Source organism: Pleurodeles waltl, chromosome 5 (assembly GCF_031143425.1).
Source record: "Pleurodeles waltl isolate 20211129_DDA chromosome 5, aPleWal1.hap1.20221129, whole genome shotgun sequence".
Lineage (NCBI taxonomy): Eukaryota > Metazoa > Chordata > Amphibia > Caudata > Salamandridae > Pleurodeles > Pleurodeles waltl.
This window is the reverse complement of record NC_090444.1, coordinates 1,032,965,585-1,032,991,411: the sequence shown is the minus strand read 5'-3', so window position 1 is coordinate 1,032,991,411 and position 25,827 is coordinate 1,032,965,585. Positions and strand designations below refer to the sequence as shown.

The 25,827-nt window shown below is 46.4% G+C and overlaps 1 protein-coding gene across 1 annotated transcript in view; it reads left to right on the top strand.

The window, feature by feature from the left end:
* ALDH8A1 (aldehyde dehydrogenase 8 family member A1) overlaps positions 1–25,827 on the top strand; it is a 231,340-nt gene that overhangs the window by 69,669 nt on the left and 135,844 nt on the right. The gene's annotated exons all lie outside the window — the stretch shown is intronic.

Here is a 25,827-nt window from a genome sequence, read left to right as displayed (position 1 = left end):
AATAAGTACTCATAACTATTACAAAATTAGTGCAGCAGGTTAGAGTGCAGATGACATCCGGATGGCAGCAATTATTTCAAGTGTTTTTAAAAATATGATAGTGGTAGTCAGAAAGGTCAGTGGAAGGATGATCAACAGAGTGGAACCAGAAAATGTTTAACATCTGCCCCAAAGATTGCTCCCCTCCTCGAGGCTTTTACAGGGACATGCTTCTCCGCCATGACTTTAAAATATAGCGAGGGGGCTACTGGTCAAGATGATGGGTTGATAGTATTGCTTCAGCAACACCACGCCCCCACCATGAGCCCTGAGGTGTTGGCCAGGCACCTGGATCATTAGACCGACACCATCTGACTCTGTCAGTGTCTCCCCTGCTGGGGACATGGCTCTGCTACCCAGTGACATTTCTGTGATGGCTCTGGTGGGATTAAAGGGAGCGACAGAGAAAATGAGTGTTTGTAAGGATGGCACTGAGTGTCTGCTGCATTGCCCTCTGAGTGAGAGGAGGAAGAGAAAGGCCAAGAAGAGAGAAGTACTATGCTCAGGAAGTGGGTGAGGCTCAAGACGCTTTTCTGGGAAGGGAGAAGAAGACATAAGTAGGCAAACTGCAACGTCTTTCCTCCCTCCCCAACCCTCATGGACATGCTTGGGTCCACTCACAGAGAGGTGTGATTCTGAGAGAGCTCCCGGGGACGGATGTGTGATATTGTGGATGCCCTTTCAACACAAGTATTGGATGATGAAGGTGGCCGGGGTGCATCACAGTGCATAGTGCACTCTAGTTAGGAGACAGTAACTTGCTCTCCTTTCCACCTGGATGCAGTGGGATGAGCAGGACCATCAATTGTCTGTACATCTGCATGCTACACACTGAGGGCAACCTGGAGCAACAGGTGATTCCTGGAAGACACCCGATCTAGAATTGTTACATTACACCCTTGGGAGGTCCTGACACTGGGAACATAGTTATCACTGAAGAAAACGGAAGAGAGAGGTCTGAGCCCTAAGGTAATCTTTTGTTCATCTCAGTATTAGCCACTTTTGAACCTGATACCTCAGGCACTAACAAAAGTTATGACCAAATTAAAGTACATGGCAGAGGAGTATTGGTTTGCCACTGAATTATATTTCATTTTTGGCTGACAGCATATTCTCCGTCAGTCTGGTGGAGGATTTAACATTCACCAGGCAGAGGGTACACCACCCACCAAATTTAGAAATGTGTTTTATGGTCAGTGAAAACTGACCTCTATGTCCAACAATCTAAATTTGGTAAGTGAAAATAGAGGCCTGACTCTTACAGCCCTTATTCCATCAGGTCTGTTACCTAAGATACTTAGTCCGTTGGGCACTTGGAATGGTGTAACAATGGCAGGGACAGAGTAGTCTAGCTCATTGTGCTCCTTTTTATGTTTTATTTAGAGTTTTAATATAATCATCACACCAGGTGATCTAGTTACATTAAGAATGAGTGGTTACACCAATGGTCCACTTGCTGCTAAATCTGGGAGCAGACCATTATCTTGGGGGTAAGGATATTCCGCCGCCATTCAGATGGAGCATCCTTACTGCCAAGATATATATTTGGCTCTTAGATCTTAAGAATCTGTCCGTTATGGCTTATTCTGGATACTTTTCCTGCCTTAATACAAGTGTAGAACACTTTGTAAACAACCTTTTGGAGACAATTAAATGCATATCCTGTAGATGTGTAATTGTCATATGATACAGCAGCATTTATTTTTGTTTTTCCATTTGTTCAACTTATAGGTGCATGCTTGGGCGAATAGTAGGGCTGGTGGGTTTGAATAGTCCAGGTTTGTCAGACAATTCTTTTTTGATCTGTGTAGTCAAATTGTATTATATAATAATTGCCTAAACAGAATTTAGTTATTGGATTCATCAGTTTGCAGAACCTAGGAACTAAGTAATCTGATTAACAGGATTGCAGAACTGTTTTGGATAGAGTGAATACTCTAAAACTCTAAAAATGTGTTTCTTTTCCTACATAAGTCATGTTGAGAAGGGCCCACTTTGCCAATCCAACGTTGGCCCCTTGCACACTGTGCAATATTTGAACTTTAGTTTGAGTATATGAATTTCTACGATTGCATACTGTTCACACATACATTTTCATCAAACATTACATATGTCAAGAAATGAAAGGATTAAAATGATTTAAATGCATTTATTTACTCTCTATCAGTGAGATCTATTCAATCAATCAATCAATCAATAGTTTATTCGGTCCAAATTTGGACCATTTGAAAAGTAAAAAGTAATATATATAAAAAGGACATTGACAATTAATACAGGAAAAAAGTTCATAAAATTACATAAAAGGTTTCAAAAATAGTTAAGACAAGACTCACAAAATAGTCTCTGGATCCTACCCTATGCAAGACGCTAAATGCTAAAATGATACTGATCAGTTGTTAAAAGCATAAAAAGCATTTTAAAACGGGTTTATACAATAAAAATAAGACCTAAAAACTACATACAATAGCTCCTGTTAGCAAAAGTTAAAAAATCAACCAGTGGAAAATGATGCCCTAAGTTAATCAGTTCTATTGAATGAGTTGATCAAGTAGATTGCATCTTACCATTTGTAAACAGGGTGCTAGTTCGCTAACTTCTAGACTGTACTTCAACCGGTGGATTAAGATCTGTAGTGATCCTACTGCAGATTTTCCATGCTGCTGCCAAATATTTAGAAACAGAACTCACTATCAGCATGGAAGTATCATATTTACATATTCTATATGCACTGTTACGATTTTGTATTGACAGTGTTTTACACAGAGGGGTAATCCACTTCCCTCGGGGGCATTTGTACAAAGGACAGAAAAATAGGACATGCTCAGAAGTTTCCTTGCATAGATGGCAGTTTGTGCATTTGTCAGATAAGGAACTATTTGTCGACCAGCAGGCCGTGAAGCTGTTGACTGCCAATGTTCCATATCTGAACTGAAGTAATAGAGAACGAGCACGGGCTGGTATAGGGAGATCCAGGAAGCTGTCAGGCAGAGGTTCGTGCTTAATCAGCAGGAACTCTGCTGTCAGCCGACCTAACCCATTTGAGCCGAGAGATTCCTCATGGATCTTTTCCCAATAACGGTCTTTGATCAAGCATTTAGCGTTACCAGGAATCATCTCGGGATTCTCCCAATAATGGGATAGATTCAGTTTAACCCAAGCTGCTTTCATCTCCCTTAGCCATCATACTTTTTCCCATCCATAGCAAGGTGGCAATAATTCTTTAACTGCTAACCTGAAAGGTTCGAGTTCATCCGTTTTCCATAGTCTGACCCAGTAGAGAAGTGGTCTTAAGTATGCTGTGTCTTTAATACTATTTAGACCCAGGTCCAGTCTTAGGGGGAGCATCGGCGTACCCTTCCCTAGTCTAGATATGTGTCTAAGGAAATAATTTTCTTTAACTTGAAGAGTATCCATTTGTCTGTGAGATCCCCAAAAATCTGCTCCATATAGGGCCGAGGCGCGGATTTGGACTTTGTATATTTCAGAGATGAGGGTCAGAGGGGGACTTGTTGCAGTGCTAGCTTTGCGTCCTATCACTTCACATCTTTGGCTGATTGTTAGTGCCCCTTTCCTTATAGCTGCATCCCAGCTGCCCTTATCGGATAGTCTGATGCCCAAATAATCGTATTCAATTACCCTCTCCAGAGGAATTGAATTTATCTTTATATTTGCTCTGAGCTTCTTGTTCGGGGGACTATATATCATGAGTTTAGTTTTCTTGTGATTTATGTCTAACCCGTAATCTCTGCAGAATACACCGAACTGATTAACCAGATTCTGGATTCCCATGGATGATTTGGACAGGAGGATAGTGTCATCTGCATAAAGTAAGCATGGGACTTTGGTCCCGGCCAGCTTTGGGGAATCATTAGTGCAATTTGCTAAATACTTAATACAATTATTAATATATAGAAGTAAAAGAGTTGGGGCCAAAACGCACCCCTGTCTGACTCCCCTCTCAATAGCGACTGGTTCTGTTAGGTCACCATTCTTGCCGCTCCTAATTTGAGCATAAGTATTCTCATGTAGTCGGGTGATGAGTTTCAAAAGGCCATGTGGGACACCCATATTGGGTAGTGTCAGCCATAGCTGGTTTCTTGGGACCAAGTCAAACGCAGCTCTAAGATCAATAAAAACTACAAAAAGATTGCCACCTCCTACTTCCACAGTCTTCCATTTTATTGTTCTGAATCTTAGCACCTGATCTATGGTACTAACTGCTGGCCTAAACCCTGCTTGCAAATCAGAAATAGCATTGGTTTCCAGAATCCATTCTTCTAGACGGGACAAAATTTGCTTTGCAAAAAGTTTTTGGAAGTTGTCGATTAAGGAGATTGGGCGGTAGTTAACAGGGTTAGAGGGGTTACCTTTCTTAAAGATTGGAACTATCTCTGCTCCCATCCAGGAGCTCGGGACAGATGCTCCTGCATTTACCGCATTGGAAATAAGGTTCAGATATGGGGCCCATATATCTGGGTTTGTCTTGTATAAGTCACCAGGTATTTTATCAAGGCCGGGGGCCTTCCCCCATTTCAATGAAGCAATCGCAGCTTTAGTTTCTGCCAACGTAAATTCTATTTTGGGGGTCTCAGTAATCATGATATGGGTCAATTCCCTAGGAGTAACACCAGTGATCCCAGAATATAATCGGGAAAAATGATCTGTCCACTCTGCAGGGAGTATTGAGGTACCAGGCGAACGATTAGGTTCTTTGTTGGCATCAGCCACCAATTTCCAAAATTTCGAGGTGTCATTTGTTTTAGCAGACTCCAGGAGGGAAACCCATCTAGATTCATCCCATGTCCTGCGGGCTCTGCCTTGTTCCTGTTTATAATCTTTCCTGGCTTCCCTTATATGATCTGACTGGCCTCCTCTTAAAGCTCTCAGCAGTTTGTGCTGTGCTTCCCTGCATGCGGCGTTAAACCACCTTGCATTGCACTTCTCTTTAACTTCTTTTACAGACTCTTTGGTAAAAAGGTTTTTTTAGAGAATTAAACAAACGTGTGTGGGCTGCTATAAGCCCACCACTATCTTCTAGAGGCTGAGATATACAATCCATGTGATCAGCCAGCTGCCTGTACGCAGATGCCAAGGTGGCTGTATCGGTGTTCAGGGATTCCCATCTAACATTTTGTCTATTATTGGTCAGTGCGAGCTGTTGTTCGTGGGTCTTGGAACAGGAAACTTCAAGTAGGGGTAATAGGTTCCTAAGAGATAAAATCAATGGTTCATGGTCACCACTTTCCTCATGTTCTACAATATTCATGTCAGCCATATAGCCCCACAGGCGGACATCAAGCAAAATATAGTCTATCTGGCTCTTCTGTGCCCCGCGTCTAAATGTGTGGTGAAGATTAGGGTCCGAGCGGGAGCGACCATTGCAAGCCCGCAGTCCATGTGCCAATGTAATGTCCACAACCTGGTGTGTTAATCTATTTATTTTTGGTCTTTTTCTTGATACCAATTGAGGTATACCCCAGTAAGCATCTTCATCTTTGTATAATTCCTGGGCCAGCAAGTGGGGTTCAAAAGTGGTATTGAAATCTCCAGCAATAAGAATAAAGTGGGAAGGTGATTTACAAGAAAGAAAGCTGTCCAAAATAGTCAGTGTGTCGAACTCGTATTTGCTACCCAGGCTCCTATTATAAATATTGATTATTAAGAGTGGTTTCTCGCTAAGGGATGGTATTGATAAGCCCATTAAATCAGGGCAGCCCAAGTCAATTGTTTCAATCCGACATTTAAAGGAGCAGCTGAGCCATATAAGCAGGCCACCTGAGGGTCTCCCTGAATTCACCTTAGTTGCTGGGACCCAATAACTTTTATAACCAATTCTGTATTTTGGCTCCAATGCCCATGTTTCTTGGAAAAGACATATTTTGTGTTCGTCTATGAATTTGCCCCATTCAGGGTTGTTCATTTTATTCTCCAACCCTGCAATATTCCAACTAAGGATGGTATCTAGGCCATCTATTTTGTCATGGGGAGCTTCGGCCACAGGGTTCTCTCTTGCCAATGGGGTACCTTGGAGAAGTTTTATACCCTTTTCAATCGTAACTATGCCAGTCAGGTTTGGGTTTCCCACTACTGTATTGCTCAATGTATTTCTTGCCCCGTCTAGATCGGGGGGTGGCGTGAGCAGTTCGAGTGTCTGAAATGTTGGTGGATATCCAAGTTTGCTGAGATCTGATAAATCTGTGGCTAAATTGGTCTCAATCATCTTGCACTTCTTGTTTGCACCCCCAATACAGTTTTCAAAACACTTAGAAAGATCTGGCTGAGCAGGTACAAAAATTGGCGTAGGGTCTCTGCCGTCTACAGTAGGGGTTTCTTGGACCTCAGGGTTGCCTTGCCCTATTTCGTGAGTTTCATTATTTCCGACTATAGGGTGCTTTTTATCCCAAGTGTTTGAACCTTGAGGCTGAAGTGAGCTGTACTCAGTGCTGTTTTTTAGTCAATCATTTTCAGAGAGCGAGAGCGAAAAAGGGCTACATCTTGGCTGAGAGTCGGATTGCATCTGTGCCCTAGTGGGACCTCTGAGTGACATTGTTGCCCCCTTAGTAGTTGGTACAGCTATATGAGGGTAAAAAGCCTGGAGCCTACAAAGTGAGGTTGCTCCCCCTAGAGGGTTGGAGTGACACACATTCAAGGAAAGCTGTTGGACAAGGAAAGGCGCATTGAAGTTAATAACAATACAGTCCCCTGTACCGGGGTTTTTGAGTGGACCCACCCAACCCACCCGCCTCACCATTAATATTGAGGGTATCATATGGAAAGGAAATCTAGCATATTTGTGTAGCCAGTGAATGGCCTTATTTTTCAGTTCTGTAAATGATTCGGGGATATTAGGCTTAAGTCTAGGAACATTCGTGATAACAAGCACATAAGGACAAGCTTCCGGTGGTAGGTGTAAGGTTCTCATATTGGATCCTAGATCCCTATGCATTCGGTCTGCTGGAGGGTTGGTATAGTCCTTGCACAATTTTGTGTCCGTGTTTATGGAAGAAGCAATTTCATCAGTCCGCCTTGGGAAGAGAGGGTCACTCTTTGAGTGCCAAGTTTTAGGGGAGTTGGCCAGTCTATCAGTAGAAGTCTTCACTGGTTGATGCGAAGAATCAGGGCAAAGTGAATGAGGGTTGTGAACCGTGCTTGGTGGTAGAAGAGGGCTGCTGGCACTGTTGGCCGGAGGGCATGGGGGAAGATGTTGTTGCGAATATTGTAAATCCGATGAGGTAGCAGTGGTTGGCTGATTGAGTTTGATGAGAACGTCGAGTTTCTCCTCAATATCTGATAGGCGAGTTGTTATAGGCTTTAATTTTTTGGAGAGCTCGTCTTTTATAAAATCTATTATGAAAGCTATGTCTAGGCTGCCGTTATTTGTAGCTTGGGCAGGTGTGCAGTCCTTGGTCCGAGTAGGCACGGCATGATTGGGGGAGTTCAAAACACGGGCCCGTTTATTCTTTAGGTTCACCTCCCCACGTTTCCTTTTGCCCTTTGAACTGGGCTTTGGGGAGGGTGCAGGCCTATCTGGCATAGGCTGTGAAGTTTCTGAAGAATGTATGGCTTTGTCCAGGGGCTCTGCGAGGGGCATTCGGGTAATTTGGGTAATTGGTGGTGGGGTTGCCAGTGTAGGCTGGAAAACTGGTGGGTAAAAATGTTGTGGTGGGGTTTTCGATGAAGCATTCGTTGGTGGGGGAGCAGTCAATCGGCGCTCCACCAATTCAATTTCTTTTTCTAATGCCCCTACCGCTTTTTGGAGGAAGCCATCTAGAGTCTTGTTGTTACCGGCTTTTTCCAAAGGCATCCCCCCCTTCCGTCTGCCCATCTTGTTTTGGTAAGACTCTTAGGTCCAGCCCCAGAGTTTGACAGTCTGTTTCCGTGGGTGTTGTTCTCCTTTTCCCACCATAATTTTGCTCTATTAGGGCTTTTATTAAAAAAAAGCTGAGACGCCAGAAGGGCCTGAAGTACTGCTCACCTGTATTAGGAAGGTGACGGGTAGGTAAGGTATGTTCATCCGCTGGTCACCCACCTCATGAGTCGGGATAAAAATGGTGTGGCCCAGCCCGGCCTCCTCCGGTCGCTGACGGGCGCAGGACGTGCCCGCCCTTGGCCCGGGCTTTGCCCGGGCGCCGCCCGCGCGCATCCCGCGCTGCGGGAGCGCAAAGAAAGTTTAAAGGGCTCCTGCCCTTAAGGCTCCTCCTCCCGGCAGGCACACAGCGCTTCCCGCGACGGCGGGAGCGCAAAGAAAGTTTAAAGGGCTCCTGCCCTTAAGGCTCCTCCTCCCGGCAGGCACACAGCGCTTACCGCGACGGCGGGAGCGCGAAGAAAGTTTAAAGGGCTCCTGCCCTTAAGGCTCCTCCTCCCGACAGGCACACAGCGCTTCCCGCGACGGCGGGAGCGCGGAGAAAGTTTAAAGGGCTCCTGCCCTTAAGGCTCCTCCTCCCGGCAGGCACACAGCGCTTCCCCGATCTATTCAATACTGTTTGGCATTTCTGTCAATTTTCAGTTGAGGCACGAGAAGATGGCACCACAGGTTCCACCAGAGTACGCCTTTATAATGTATAAATGTTTGATGGTGATCATGGGACGCCTGCATATTCCTTTGAGCTGCCACCACCAGTAGCACATCAAAGGGTTGCAAAGTTATTTTAGTTTGTGCTTATGCTTTAATAATCCTAATGTGAAGGAGTGGTCCCTCAACGTCTTATGGGCCAAGTCTCTGGCAGATGGTTAACTAAATCCCGCACTGGCCCTTGCTACCAATGACATTAGGAGACGACTTCCAGCTGACCTGTCTGGCGACCTCCTCATCAGTGGTCCAACCTGCTGCCTCACAAGCCAGTCAGAGGTCACGCAAATCTACACTTTCTGCCACAGTGAGGCATACATAGGAAAGTCATTGTGCTGTGTATCATATATAGATGATTGTGAGGCTACTCTTTCAGTACAATAGGGAATAGATTGTGTCTGAGTCCAATCCTGAGGATGTCACTTTTAATGGCCTTCTACTCAGCTCCTTCATATGTATTTCAGACTGGAGTAGGCGTTCGTGGGCGCCATTTACCTGCTGGTTCAAACATTCCTCGAAAATTCTTCCAATGTCTGTTGTTTAAACAAGATTCACAGGGTTTGAAATGAACAACTAAAAAGTTTTCACCTGCCCTCAGAAATCTAGATTGAATTTACCAGATATGTAATTAAATGTAAATGTCTATGATGTGGCATTGAGATGTTATATTGGAGAAAAAAACATAGGGACAGACTTCAAAAGAGATGGTTCCCTGCCACGTTAACCACCACTATAGAAGACATAATCAAGGGTGGGTAAATGCCTTCTCCCTTCACCTAAACCCAGGGTCCGAGTGGGACAGAAAATAGACTCTCGGGCACCAAAATAAAAGTGCCCTTGCTAGTGAATTTGATAGCAAAAAAGTGTCCCACCATGAATACAAAATGGGACAGTTTTCACCTTATAAAGATATACTGCGTTACATATGCATTGTAGTTTCACATGTGCTTAGGTTTAATATTACCTTGATTCTGCTGTTGACAGTGTTTAATGTCCTGGAATCCTGGGAGTGGGGAATCTTGCTGAAGGATTACCTGTGTGCGGTTGCTCTGTACTGTGCTACTACTAATAAAGGACTTTATATGAAAATACAGTTTCGGATTCAACAATGTTGATGACTAGTGAAGACATGTTGGCTACTTTTGGTAGTGCACAGGTGTGGTACTGTCTTTACTGAACACGAGGTCGTTTTCTATTCTCCAGCTACTATATGCTGTTATTTCAAGACTGTGTATTATTTCAAAGCTCTCCCCCTGAAAATTCTCATTTTTTTATGGCTTTTCTAAGTATGTTTAAACATTTTTTAACATTTTGGAGGTGTTAACTCACCATGCAAGTGAATCGGAACGGATGGTGAGATCTGCTCTACGCGACGCGTGGATACAATGAGACTCGAAGCTTGAGGAGCTCTCACTCAATGGAGCATCGCTACGTTACAGCATCCTCGTCAATGCGTGGCCGAAATTCGGGTAATATGCGCTTATTGGCTGCCACCTGCACATGACTGTTTGAGGGCCACGTTTAGGAGCACTGTTAGGAGCACTCTGATTTCTGCACGTTCTCGCACGTGGATGTGTGTGTCTGCCACGGAAGTGTATCTGTTTCCGGTTTGGGCCCAGTCCAAGTTTCGGCCTTTGTGGGCAGAATACACCCACCATAATAAATGGCGTTGTCCATATTTATGGTAGGCAGTATTTTCTGCAAAGTTCGTACTCGCTGTGTAAAACTATCCCCTTGCACCCAGTGCTTTAAATGGGCCGGTACTCTCCGGTACTGAGTACCGGCACTTTTTTATTTTGAGAGGGAGAGTACCGGCTTATCTCAAGAAAAACGTAATACTTTTAATTGGAGAGTACCGGCACTTCTCAGAAACAAGCAGGTACTCTACTACAGAGTACCTGCACTTCTATTTTTCCATTTAAAGCACTGCTTGCACCCATGACAGTTTAAAATTACTAACTGACTTTTGGGATCATGTTTCCTTTTGTGGATATTGAGATTACATTAAGACAAGTTAAACTATATAAACAGCATAAATACATTGTATTTGCCACCTATCAAAACGCAATTTGATTCACAATCAAAATTTCTCCAAATTAAAGGGGAACATTCCATGTATTAGTTAGAAGCAGGTATTTAAAACTTACTTAAAAGCCATTGGTAGGAAGAGAATGTTGGTGTCGGAAATGGCCCTTCTGCAGGGTTATCCCCAGACTTTTTGGTTTTTTAGACTCTGCGCACTTTACCACTGCTAACCAGTGCTAAAGTGCATATGCTCTCTCCCTTTAAACATAACATTGGATCATACCCACTTGGACTATTTAAATTACTTATAAGTCCGTAGTAATGTGCACTGTATGTGCCCAGGGCCGGTAGATTAAATACTACTAGTGGGCCTGCAGCACTGGTTGTGTCACCCACTTAAGTAGCCCCTTGACCTTGTCTCAGGCCTGCCATTGCAAGGCATGTGTGTGCAGTTTCACTGCCAATTCGACTTGGCATTTAAAAGTACTTGCCAAGCGTAAAACTCCCTTTTTTCTACATATAAGTCACCCCTAAGGTGTGCCCTAGGTAACTCCTAGGGCAGGGTGTTGTGTGGGTAAAAGGCAGGACATGTACCTGTGTAGTTTACATGTCCTGGTAGTGTAAAACTCCTAAACTCGTTTTTACACTCCTGTGAGACCTGCTCCCTTCATAGGCCAACATTGGGGCTGCCCTCATACATTGTTGGAGTGGTAGCTGCTGATCTGAAAGGAATAGGAAGGTCATATTTAGAATGGCCAGATTGGTAATCCAAAATCCCGCTGACTGGTGAAGTTGGATTTAATATTACTATTTTAGAAATGCCACTTTTAGAAAGTGAGCATTTCTCTGCACTTAAATCTTTCTGTGCCTTACAATCCACGTCTGGCTGGGTTTAGTTGACAGCTCCTTATGCATTCACTCAGACACACTCCAAACACAGGATACTCAGCCTCACTTGCATACATCTGCATTTTGAATGGGTATTCCTGGGCTGGGAGGGTGGAGGGCCTGCTCTCACACAAAGGACTGCCACACCCCCTACCGGGACCCTGGCAGACAGGATTGAACTGAAAGGAGACCTGGTGCACTTCTAAGCCACTCTTTGAAGTCTCCCCCACTTCAAAGGCACATTTGGGTATAAAATCAGGACCTCTGCCCTACCACCTCAGACACTTCCTGGAGAAGAAACTTGTAACCAGAACCTGCATCCTGCCAAGAAGAACTGCCTGGCTGCCCAGAGGACTCACCTGACTGCTTTCTGTGAAGGACTGCTACCTTGCTGTTGCCCTGCTGCCTTGCTGCTCCCTGGCTGTGGTGAATAAGTGCTCTGCAAGTGCTTGGATAGAGCTTGCTTCCTGTTCCCTGAAGTCTCAGGACCAAAAAGACTTCTCTCTTGCAACTGGACACCTTGCGCGGCGAAAATTTGATGCACAGCTTGCTAAAACGATGCACAGCCTGTCCCGCGGTGAAAAATTCACTGCAAGCCGAACCGGGACGCCGCCGCTCGACTTCGCAAGGAAAAGACCGATGCAGCACCTGCGGTGTGACCGGAACTTCGACGCACGGCCCACCAGATCGACGCACAGCCGACCTGGGATGCCGCCGCCCGACTTCCAGAGGGAAAATCGACGCAGCGCCTGCTGTGAGAGAGAAATTTCCCCACACCACCCACAAGAACGACGCAGAGCTTGTCGAAAGCCCAGGAATCCACGCACAGACCTCAGGCGTCTGAAAACCCCACAACCCGAAGAGGATCCACAAATGAGCGCCAGAAATCGACGCCCAGCCGTCCCTGTGTGGAAACTAAACGACGCATTGACAGTGTGCGGCCCGAGAAATTGACGCACACCCCTTTGTTTCCCCGCTTCTCCTCCTCTGTAGGAGGCTGGACTGGCATGTAGTGAGTACCAAGGGGTACTTACACCTTGCACCAGGCCCAGGTATCCCTTATTAGTGTATAGGGGTGTCTAGCAGCTTAGGCTGATAGAAAAGGTAGCTTAGCAGAGCAGCTTAGGCTGAACTAGGAGACGAGTGAAGCTCCTACAGTACCACTAGTGTCATATGCACAATATCATAAGAAAACACAATACACAGATATACTAAAAATAAAGGTACTTTATTTTTATGACAATATGCCAAAAGTATCTCAGTGAGTACCCTCAGTATGAGGATAGCAAATATACACAAGATATATGTACACAATACCAAAAATATGCAGTATAGTAATAGAAAACAGTGCAAACAATGTATAGTTACAATAGGATGCAATGGGGACACATAGGGATAGGGGCAACACAAACCATATACTCCAAAAGTGGAATGCGAACCACGAATGGACCCCAAACCTATGTGACCTTGTAGAGGGTCGCTGGGACTGTAAGAAAACAGTGAGGTTTAGAAAAATAGCCCACCCCAAGACCCTGAAAAGTGAGTGCAAAGTGCACTAAAGTTCCCCAAAGAGCACAGAAGTCGTGATAGGGGAATTCTGCAGGAAAGACCAAAACCAGCAATGCAACAACGATGGATTTCCAGACGAGGATACCTGTGGAACAAGGGGACCAAGTCCAAAAGTCACGATCAAGTCGAGAGGGGGCAGATGCCCAGGAAATGCCAGCTGTGGGTGCAAAGAAGCTGCTACTGGACAGTAGAAGCTGAGGATTCTGCAAGAACGACAAGGGCTAGAAACTTCCCCTTTGGAGGATAGATGTCCCACATCGTGAAGAGTCATGCAGAAGTGTTTTTCCTCAGAAAAACCACAAACAAGCCTTGCTAGCTGCAAAGCTTACGGTTAGGGTTTTTAGGTGCTGCTGTGGCCCGGGAGGGACCAGGATGTCGCCAATTGCGTCAGGGTACAGAGGGGGCGTCCAGCAAGACAAAGAGTCCTCTCAGAAGCAGGCAGCACCCGCAAAAGTGCCGGAACAGGCACTACAAAGTGGAGTGAAACGGTGCTCACCCGAAGTTGCACAAGAGAGTCCCACGCCGCCGGAGGACAACTCAGGAGGTCGTGCAATGCAGGTTAGAGTGTCATGGATCCAGGCTTGGCTGTGCACAAAGGAAATCTTCGTGGAGTGCACAGGAGCCGGAGTAGCTGCAAAACACGCGGTTCCCAGCAATGCAGTCTGGCGTGGGGAGGCAAGGACTTACCTCCACCAGACTTGGACTGAAGAGTCACTGGACTGTGGGAGTCACTTGGACAGAGTTGCTGAGGTCAAGGGACCTCGCTCGTCGTGCTGAGAGGAGACCCAGAGGACCAGTGATGCAGTTCTGTGGTGCCTGCGGTTGCAGGGGGAAGATTCCGTCGACCCACGGGAGATTTCTTCGGAGCTTCTAGTGCAGAGAGGAGGCAGACTACCCCCACAGCATGCACCACCAGGAAAACAGTAGAGAAGGCGGCTGGATCAGCGTTACAGTGTCGCAGTAGTCGTCGTTGCTACTTTGTTGCAGTTTTGCAGGCTTCCAGCGCGGTCAGCAGTCGATTCCTTGGCAGAAGTTGAAGAGAGAGATGCAGAGGAACTCGGATGAGCTCTTGCATTCGTTATCTAAAGAAATCCCCAAAGCAGAGACCCTAAATAGCCAGAAAAGAGGGTTTGGCTACTTAGGAGAGAGGATAGGCTAGCAACACCTGAAGGAGCCTATCAGAAGGAGTCTCTGACGTCACCTGCTGGCCCTGGCCACTCAGAGCAGTCCAGTGTGCCAGCAGCACCTCTGTTTCCAAGATGGCAGAGGTCTGGAGCACAATGGAGGAGCTCTGGGCACCTCCCAGTGGAGGTGCAGGTCAGGGGAGTGGTCACTCCCCTTTCCTTTGTCCAGTTTCACGCCAGAGCAGGGCTGAGGGGTCCCTGAACCAGTGTAGACTGGCTTATGCAGAAATGGGCACCATCTGTGCCCATGAAAGCATTTCCAGAGGCTGGGGGAGGCTACTCCTCCCCTGCCTTAACACCTTTTTCCAAAGGGAGAGGGTGTAACACCCTCTCTCTGAGGAAGTCCTTTGTTCTGCCTTCCTGGGCCAAGCCTGGCTGGACCCCAGGAGGGCAGAAACCTGTCTGAGGGGTTGGCAGCAGCAGCAGCTGCAGTGAAACCCCTGAAGAGGCAGTTTGGCAGTACCCGGGTCTGTGCTAGAGACCCGTGGGATCATGGGATTGTGCCAACAATGCCAGGATGGCATAGAGGGGGCAATTCCATGATCATAGACATGTTACATGGCCATATTCGGAGTTACCATTGTGAAGCTTCACATAGGTAGTGACCTATGTGTAGTGCACGCGTGTAATGGTGTCCCCGCACTCACAAAGTCCGGGGAATTTGCCATGAACTATGTGGGGGCACCTTGGCTAGTGCCAGGGTTCCCACACACTAAGTAACTTTGCACCTAACCTTTACCAGGTAAAGGTTAGACATATAGGTGACTTATAGGTTACTTAAGTGCAGTGGTAAATGGCTGTGAAAATAACGTGGACGTTATTTCACTCAGGCTGCAGTGGCAGGCCTGTGTAAGAATTGTCAGAGCTCCCTATGGGTGGCAAAAGAAATGCTGCAGCCCATAGGGATCTCCTGGAACCCCAATACCCTGGGTACCTCAGTACCATATACTAGGGAATTATAAGGGTGTTCCAGTATGCCAATGTGAATTGGTAAAATTGGTCACTAGCCTGTTAGTGACAATTTAGAAAGAAGTGAGAGAGCATAACCACTGAGGTTCTGATTAGCAGAGCCTCAGTGAGACAGTTAGTCATAACACAGGTAACACATACAGGGCACACTTATGAGCACTGGGGCCCTGGCTGGCAGGGTCCCAGTGACACATACAACTAAAACAACATATATACAGTGAAATATGGGGGTAACATGCCAGGCAAGATGGTACTTTCCTACACAACCCCCCCCAAACGAAGGGCAATAAGACTAGCCATGACCTGATGAGTCTTCATTGTCTAAGTGGAAATATCTGGAGAGTCCATCTGCATTGGAGTGGGTACTCCCAGGTCTATGTTCCACTGTATAATCCATTCCCTGTAGGGATATGGACCACCTCAATAATTTAGGGTTTTCACCTTTCATTTGTTTTAGCCAAAGTAGAGGTTTGTGGTCTGTCTGAACAATGAAGTGAGTGCCAAACAGGTATGGCCTCAACTTCTTCAGTGCCCAGACCACAGCAAAGGCCTCCCTCTCTATGGCAGACCAACGCTTTTCTCTAGGGGTCAACCTCCTGCTGATAAAAGCAACAGGTTTATCCTGGCCCTCAGAATTAAGTTGTGATAAGACTGCCCCTACCCCTAATTCAGATGCATCAGTTTGTACAATTCATTTTTTGGAGTAACAGGGGCTTTTCAGGACAGGTGCAGAGCACATGGCCTGCTTCAGCTCCTCAAAAGCTTTCTGATAGCTAGCTGTCCACAATACCTTTTTATGCATTTTCTTTGATGTGAGGTCATTAAGAGGGGCTGCAATGGAGCCATAGTTCTTTATGAACCTCCTATAGTACCCAGTGAGGCCTAAGAAGGCTCTCACCTGGGTTTGAGTTGTAGGGGGAACCCAATCTATAATAGTTTGGATTTTCCCCTGAAGTGGTGCAATCTGTTCTCCACCTACCAGGTGTCCCAGATAAACCACCTTCCCCTGCCCTATCTGGCACTTTGAAGCATTGATAGTGAGGCCTGCCTTTTGCAGGGCCTCCAAAACTTTCCATAGGTGGACCAGGTGATCATCCCAGCTGGAGCTAAAGACAGCTATATCATCTAGATATGCTGCACTAAAAGCTTCCAGCCCTTGCAGGACTGTATTCACCAACCTCTGAAAAGTGGCAGGTGCATTTTTCAATCCAAAAGGCATTACTGTGAATTGGTAATGGCCTCCAATGGTTGAAAATGCAGTTTTTGCTTTTGCATCTTCTGATAACTTGATCTGCCAATACCCTGCAGTCAAATCAAAAGTGCTTAGATACTTGGCAGATGCCAGTGTATCTATTAGCTCATCTGCCCTGGGTATAGGGTGAGCATCAGTTTTGGTTACTTGGTTGAGACCTCTGTAGTCGACACAAAACCGCATTTCCTTCTTTCCATCCTTGGAATGAGGTTTTGGTACAAGTACCACAGGAGAGGCCCATGGACTTTCAGAGTGCTCGACCACTCCTAGTTCAAGCATTTTCTGCACCTCTTGCTTTATGCAGTCTCTGACATGGTCAGGCTGCCTATAGATCTTACTTTTGACAGGCAAGCTGTCTCCAGTATCTATAGTGTGCTCACACCAAGAAGTGGTACCTGGCACAGTAGAGAAGAGTTCAGAAAACTGACCTAGGAGATTTATGCAGTGGTCTTTCTGCTCAGCAGTAAGACAATCTGCCAAAACTACACCTTCCACTAGAGCATCTTGTTCTGTGGAAGAGAAGAGATCAGGGAGAGGGTCACTCTCTTCTTCCTGTCCCTCATCTGTTGCCATGAGCAGGGTGAGATCAGCCCTGTCACAGTAGGGTTTCAGGCGATTGACATGGAGCACCCTAAGGGGACTCCTCGCAGTGCCTAAGTCAACTAAGTAGGTGACTTCTCCCTTCTTTTCAACAATTATGTGGGGTCCACTCCATTTGTCTTGGAGTGCTCTTGGGGCCACAGGCTCCAAGACCCACACTTTCTGCCCTGGTTGGTACTGAACCAAAACAGCCTTCTGGTCATGCCATTGCTTTTGGAGCTCTTGGCTGGCCTGAAGGTTTTTACTGGCCTTTTTCATGTACTCAGCCATTCTGGATCTTAGGCCAAGTACATAGTCCACTATGTCTTGTTTTGGAGCTTTTAAAGGTTGTTCCCAACCCTCATTAACAAGTGTTAGAGGACCTCTTACAGGGTGTCCAAATAGGAGTTCAAAGGGGCTGAAGCCCACTCCTTTTTGGGGTACCTCCCTGTAAGCAAAAAGGAGGCAAGGTAACAGGATATCCCATCTCCTGCGGAGTTTTTCAGGGAGTCCCATTATCATACCTTTGAGAGTTTTGTTAAATCTCTCCACCAGTCCATTTGTTTGTGGATGATAGGGTGTGGTGAACTTGTATGTCACACCACATTCCTTCCACATGGCCTTTAAGTAAGCAGACATGAAATTGCTTCCCCTGTCTGATACCACCTCTTTTGGGAAGCCCACCCTGGAAAAGATTCCCAGGAGTGCCTTTGCCACTGCAGGAGCTGTAGTGGTCCTTAGAGGAATTGCTTCAGGATATCTGGTGGCATGGTCCACTACCACCAAGATAAACCTATTGCCTGAAGCAGTAGGAGGGTCAAGGGGGCCAACTATGTCAACCCCTACCCTTTCAAATGGAACCCCAACCACAGGCAGTGGGATAAGGGGTGCCTTTGGAGTGCCACCTGTCTTGCCACTGGCTTGACAGGTTTCACAGGACTTACAAAATTCCTTTGTGGCCTCTGACATTCTAGGCCAATGAAACAAGGGGACAAGCCTGTCCCAAGTTTTCATTTTCCCCAAATGTCCATCTAAGGGAATGTCGTGGGCTAGAGTTAGGAGGAACTTTCTGTACTCCTGAGGAATCACCAATCTCCTGGCAGCTCCAGGTTTTGGATCCCTTGCTTCAGTGTACAAGAGGTTGTCCTCCCAGTAAACTCTGTGAGAGTCACTGACATCCCCATTTGCTTGTTTGACAGCTTGCTGCCTTAGACCCTCTAGTGTGGGACAGGTATGCTGTGCCACACTCAGCTCCTCCCTGGCAGGCCCCCCTTCACCCAAAAGCTCAGCAGTGTCTGCTTCCAGCTCCTCTGGTGTAGGTTCTACACAGGGTGGAAATTCTCCTTCCTCAGAAGTTGAATCCACTATAGAGGGAGGGATAGTAGGTAATGATTTACTTCTACTAGCCCTAGCTTTAGGGAGCACTTGGTCCATTCTTCCAGGATCCAAGTCACCTTGTCCTTTTTGCTTTTTGGCCTGAGCCCTGGTTAAAGCAAAAATATGCCCTGGAATGCCCAGCATTGCTGCATGGGCCTCCAACTCCACATCTGACCAAGCTGATGTCTCTAAATCATTCCCTAGTAGACAGTCTACAGGTAAATCTGAGGCAACCACAACTTTCTTTGGACCAGTAACCCCCCCCAGTGGAGATTTACAACAGCCATGGGGTGGCTAAGTGTGTTGTTATGAGCATCGGTTACTTGGTACTGGTGACCAAGTAGGTGTTGTTCAGGGTGGACCAGTTTCTCTATTACCATGGTAACACTGGCACCTGTGTCCCTGTAGGCCTGAACCTCAACACCATTTATTAGGGATAGTCACTTGTACTTATCCATGTTCAGGGGACAAGCTTCTAAGGTGGCTAAATCAATAGCCCCCTCAGAGACTAACACAGCCTCTGTGGTCTCCCTAACAAGACCAACCCCAACTAAGTTACCAAAAGTGAGCCCAGCTACTCCCTTGGATTGGCTATTAGTAGGTTTGCTCCCACCACCACTGCTATTACTAGGGGCACTAGGTGTAGCAGCAGGGGTTGTAGTGGTAGGAGGCTTGGTGCTTTTCTTTGGACAACTGGGATCTGTTGTCCAATGGCCTTTTATTTTACATAAATAGCACCATGGTTTCTTTTCTTCGTTTTGATTTGAAGAGGATTTGGGCCCACCACCCCCACCAGAGTGTTTTTGTGGGCCTGATGAAGACTAATTTTTAGATTTGTCCCCACCCTTGTCAGAAGACTTACCATCTGCTTCTTGCCATCTTTGTCACCCCCTGTATGAACTTTTCTGTTCACCCTTGTTCTGACCCATTTGTCTGCCTTCTTTCCCAATTCTTGAGGAGAGGTCAGATCAGAGTCCACCAGGTACTGGTGCAACAAATCAGACACACAATTATTAAGAATATGCTCTCTCAGGATTACGTTATACAGGCTTTCATAATCAGTAACTTTACTGCCAAGTAACCACCCTCCAAGGCCTTCACTGAATGGTCAACAAAGTCTACCCAGTCTTGTGAAGACTCCTTTTTGGTTTCTCTGAACTTCATCCTGTACTGTTCAGTGGTTAAGCCATAACCATCTAGGAGTGCATTCTTAAGAACTTTGAAATCATTGGCATCACTTTATTTTACAGTAAGGAGCCTATCCCTACCCTTTCCACTAAATGATAGCCATAGGATAGCAGCCCACTGCCTTTGAGGGACATCCTGTACAACACAGGCCCTCTCAAGTGCAGCAAACCACTTGTTAATGTCATCCCCCTCCTTATAAGGGGGAACTATCTTATGCAGATTCCTAGAATCATGCTCTCTTGCAGGATGACTATTGGGAATACTGCTGCCGCCACCATGGGTTTCTAACCCAATGTTCTGTCTTTCTCTTTCTTTTTCTAAGGACTGCCTATCTAAATCCAGCTGTTGCTTCTTGAGCTTCAGACTGGATTGTTCCACTCTCAATCTATTGAGCTCCCTTTCTAACACTCTGTCATCAGGGTGGGTGGGTGGGACATGCCTTGAAACAGAAGTATGGTGAGAATGAACAGAAGGAGACCTGTCCCTAACAGATGGCACTCTAACAGCCTGGCTAACAGAAACAGCACTTCTACTATGATGAGAAGGAATACTCTTACTGTGATGTGAGGCAACACTATTACTGTGATGTGACTCTACATCAGTACCAGCTATGCTAGGTGGTCTGCTAATGGGCAGGCTAGGAAGTTTCCCTTCCAAATCTTTTGCTAGGGGTGCCCCAGGGTCAGATTGGGAACCATCAGCTAATTTCTCAACAGAAGTGCCAACTCTGGTCTTATCTTGTTCAATGAGCATATTAACCAACAGATCTCTACAGGGATTCTTCCCTACCCCTAAACCTCTTTCAATGCAGAGACTTCTTGCTCCTTTCCAGCTAAGGTGATCATAAGTAAGTTTGGACAGATCAACAGTTTGGCCTGTGCCAGACATTTTAGAAAGTGTTTAAGGGATAGAAAAAGTGAGAAAAAGTTTTTCAGAACTTTTTGAAAGACAGAAAAAAACTTTTAAAACTTTTTAAGAACTTTTTAGAAAGTTTAGAGGTACTTTTCAGCACTTAGAAAAGAAGTGGGAGAAGAAAAGCAAAACTTTTTGGTTAGGTGTACATACACTGAACTTGTTTTGTATATTTTTCTCTTATGAAAAGTACTATGACAAACGTGGTAAGTAGTTGCAAAGTACTTATCCCACCGCTGCACAACCAATGTAGGAGGCTGGATTGGCTTGTAGTGAGTACCAAGGGGTACTTTCACCTTGCACCAGGCCCAGGTATCCCTTATTAGTGTATAGGGGTGTCTAGCAGCTTAGGCTGATAGAAAAGGTATCTTAGCAGAGCAGCTTAGGCTGAACTAGGAGACGAGTGAAGCTCCTACAGTACCACTAGTGTCATATGCACAATATCATAGGAAAACACAATACACAGATATACTAAAAATAAAGGTACTTTATTTTTATGACAATATGCCAAAAGTATCTCAGTGAGTACCCTCAGTATGAGGATAGCAAATATACACAAGATATATGTACACAATACCAAACATATGCAGTATAGTAATAGAAAACAGTGCAAACAATGTATAGTTACAATAGGATGCAATGGGGACACATAGGGATAGGGGCAACACAAACCATATACTCCAAAAGTGGAATGCGACCCCAAACCTATGTGACCTTGTAGAGGATCGCTGGGACTGTAAGAAAACAGTGAGGGTTAGAAAAATAGCCCACCCCAAGACCCTGAAAAGTGAGTGCAAAGTGCACTAAAGTTCCCCAAAGAGCACAGAAGTCGTGATAGGGGAATTCTGCAGGAAAGACCAAAACCAGCAATGCAACAACAATGGATTTCCAGACGAGGGTACCTGTGGAACAAGCGGACCAAGTCCAAAAGTCACGATCAAGTCGAGAGGGGGCAGATGCCCAGGAAATGCCAGCTGTGGGTGCAAAGAAGCTGCTACTGGACAGTAGAAGCTGAGGATTCTGCAAGAATGACAAGGGCTAGAAACTTTCCCTTTGGAGGATAGATGTCCCACGTCGTCAAGAGTCGTGCAGAAGTGTTTTCCTGCAGAAAGACCACAAACAAGCCTTGCTAGCTGCAAAGCTTGCGGTTAGGGTTTTTAGGTCCTGCTGTGGCCCGGGAGGGACCAGGATGTCACTAATTGCGTCAGGGGACAGATGGGGCACCCAGCAAGACAAGGAGCCCTCTAAGAAGCAGGCAGCACCCGCAGAAGTGCCGGAACAGTCACTACGAAGTGGAGTGAAATGGTGCTCACCTGAAGTTGCACAAGAGAGTCCCACGCCGCCGGAGGACAACTCAGGAGGTCGTGCAATGCAGGTTAGAGTGCCGTGGACCCAGGCTTGGCTGTGCACAAAGGAAATCTTCGTGGAGTGCACAGGAGCCGGAGTAGCTGCAAAACACGCGGTTCCCAGCAATGCAGTCTGGCGTGGGGAGGCAAGGACTTACCTCCACCAAACTTGGACTGAAGAGTCACTGGACTGTGGGAGTCACTTGGACAGAGTTGCTGAGTTCAAGGGACCTCGCTCGTCGTGCTGAGAGGAGACCCAGAGGACCAGTGATTCAGTTCTTTGGTGCCTGCGGTTGCAGGGGGAAGATTCTGTCGACCCACGGGAAATTTCTTCGGAGCTTCTAGTGCAGAGAGGAGGCAGACTACCCCCACAGCATGCACCACCAGGAAAACAGCCGAGAAGGCGGCTGGATCAGCGTTACAGTGTCGCAGTAGTCGTCGTTGCTACTTTGTTGCAGTTTTGCAGTCTTCCAGCGCGGTCAGCAGTCGATTCCTTGGCAGAAGTTGAAGAGAGAGATGCAGAGGAACTCTGATGAGCTCTTGCATTCGTTATCTAAAGAATTCCCCAAAGCAGAGACCATAAATAGCCAGAAAAGAGGGTTTGGCTACTTAGGAGAGAGGATAGGCTAGCAACACCTGAAGGAGCCTATCAGAAGGAGTCTCTGACGTCACCTGCTGGCCCTGGCCACTCAGAGCAGTCCAGTGTGCCAGCAGCACCTCTGTTTCCAAGATGGCAGAGGTCTGGAGCACACTGGAGGAGCTCTGGGCACCTCCCAGGGGAGGTGCAGGTCAGGGGAGTGGTCACTCCCCTTTCCTTTGTCCAGTTTCGCGCCAGAGCAGGGCTGAGGGGTCCCTGAATCGGTGTAGACTGGCTTATGCAGAAATGGGCACCATCTGTGCCCATGAAAGCATTTCCAGAGGCTGGGGGAAGCTACTCCTCCCCTGCCTTAACACCTTTTTCCAAAGGGAGAGGGTGTAACACCCTCTCTCTGAGGAAGTCCTTTGTTCTGCCTTCCTGGGCCAAGCCTGGCTGGACCCCAGGAGGGCAGAAACCTGTCTGAGGGGTTGGCAGCAGCAGCTGCAGTGAAACCCCTGAAAAGGCAGTTTGGCAGTACCCGGGTCTGTGCTAGAGACCCGTGGGATCATGGGATTGTGCCAACAATGCCAGGATGGCATAGAGGGGGCAATTCCATGATCATAGGCATGTTACATGGCCATATTCGGAGTTACCATTGTGAAGCTACACATAGGTAGTAACCTATGTGTAGTGCACGCGTGTAATGGTGTCCCCGCACTCACAAAGTCCTGGGAATTCGCCCTGAACTATGTGGGGGCACCTTGGCTAGTGCCAGGGTGCCCACACACTAAGTAACTTTGCACCTAACCTTTACCAGGTAAAGGTTAGACATATAGGTGACTTATAAGTTACTTAAGTGCAGTGGTAAATGGCTGTGAAAATAACGTGGACGTTATTTCACTCAGGCTGCAGTGGCAGGCCTGTGTAAGAATTGTCAGAGCTCCCTATGGGTGGCAAAAGAAATGCTGCAGCCCATAGGGATCTCCTGGAACCCCAATACCCTGGGTACCTCAGTACCATATACTAGGGAATTATAAGGGTGTTCCAGTATGCCAATGTGAATTGGTAAAATTGGTCACTAGCCTGTTAGTGACAATTTAGAAAGAAGTGAGAGAGCATAACCACTGAGGTTCTGATTAGCAGAGCCTCAGTGAGACAGTTAGTCATAAAACAGGTAACACATACAGGGCACACTTATGAGCACTGGGGCCCTGGCTGGCAGGGTCCCGGTGACACATACAACTAAAACAACATATATACAGTGAAATATGGGGGTAACATGCCAGGCAAGATGGTACTTTCCTACATCCGCTGCGGCTCTTTGCGGAGATTTTTTATACGAACCAGGTACTTTGTGTTTGAAAGAGACTTTGTTTGCTTTTAAAAGACTTAAGACACTTTATTTCACTTTTCAGCGATATCTTTACATTTTCTCATTGCATCTTTTGATCGTTTTGACCTGCAAGTATCCAGATAAATACTATATATTTTTCTAAACACTGTGTGGTGTATTTTTGCGGTACTATATTGTGTTATTGTATGATTTATTGCACAAATACTTTACACATTGCCTTTTAAGTTAAGCCTGACTGCTCAGTTCCAAGCTACCAGAGGGTGGGCACAGGATAATTTGGATTGTGTGTGACTTACCCTGGCTAGAGTGAGGGTCCTTGCTTGGACAGAGGGTAACCTGACTGCCAACCAAAAACCCCATTGCTAACAGTTGGCTTAAAGGAAAAAGAACATCTTTTTGCATTATTTAGGCTCAGAAGGACTGGAAGTTTTTAGGACACTGCCGCAAGTTGATGGTGCTGCACATGTTTACGAAGAAGCTGGGCTACGGATGGAAAATCACTTCAACTTTAAACCCACAACTAGTGTTGCCCTCAACAGATTTAAGTATTATACGAGACAACAAAAAGAAAATGAAACACTTGATGAGTTTCTCACTGCTAAAGCATTAGAACAGTCTGAGAGGTGGATGAAGTCTTTGTATAAGGATAGTAAAATGTTTGAAGGGGTGTTTAGTGTGACACCAAGTAATGCATGTGGGACTCAGAATGATAAAAGTAGTGATAAGTCCATTCATTGTTTTTGGTGTGGAAGCACCAGTCACATTGCTACCTCTCCACAATGCCCTGCTGTGGGGAAATAAACAAGTAAATGTGAACAAACAGTGCATTTTGCGCGTGTATGCAAATATTTCAGGAAAGGTAATACTGGTAACAATGCTACAGCATGGTACATTGCCAGTGAATGTGGTAGAAATTTAGTCTCCAACATTAGTAGAAAACACACATCCTTACGTAGGGACATTTTCTTAGAACATCAGCTGTGTTGTTATAAAAACTCTTCCTTGTCCCTTGCACGTTAGAGGGAGATTCCAGCCAGAGAACCACAACTGTATGCTGAATGCCGAATGCTTTGCTATTGATGCTAACGCAGACCGCAGGCCTTTGTTCAGGTATGGAGGATGATGTCTTCCCAGGGGAACCTGAATGGCAGAATTAGAGCTTAACATGCTGTGCTCTATAATAGTCTAGGTAGGAGTTAGTCTATTGACCATAGTGACAATATGATAGCGCTATTTCTATGCTTCACTCTCCTCGTCACAATTTTAATATTGCTATGCTGTGTCATCCTGTTTATTGCAGCTCACGCTTTGCTATCTAAGATGCAGTTGTTTCATTAAAATCAATATTAAAACATATACTGCCTCTGTTTGTCATTTATATATGAGACTAAGGTAATTGAGAGAAGTGGATGAAACTTGAGTGACCACGGCTTCCTTGAGAAACCAATTATGTCATGCGCTCGGCTGCCCAGTCATCCCTGCCCTCGGGTAGAGATGAGGCACTTCTAGCTTAGCCGGAGCAACACCCGGATTGGAGCGACAGGTGTCACCCGCAGTGGGTCAGACTTAGGGGGTCATTCCGACCCTGGCGGTCATGGACCGCCAGGGCCGGGGTTGGAGGATGCACCGCCAACAGGCTGGCGGTGCATCAAGGGCAATTCTGACCGCGGCGGTAAAGCCGCGGTCAGAAAAGGGAAACCGGCGGTTTCCCGCTGGTTTTCCCCTGCCCCTGTGAATCCTCCACGGCGGCGCTGCAAGCAGCGCCACCATGGGGATTCCGACCCCCTTCCCGCCAGCCTGGTTCTGGCGGTTTTCACTGCCAGAACCAGGCTGGTGGGAACGGGTGTCGTGGGGCCCCTGGGGGCCACTGCAGTGCCCATGCCAAGGGCATGGGCACTGCAGGGGCCCCCTAACAGGGCCCCACATTGATTTTCAGTGTCTGCCTAGCAGCCACTTAAAATCGCGACGGGTGAAACTGCACCCGTCGCACACCAGCAAC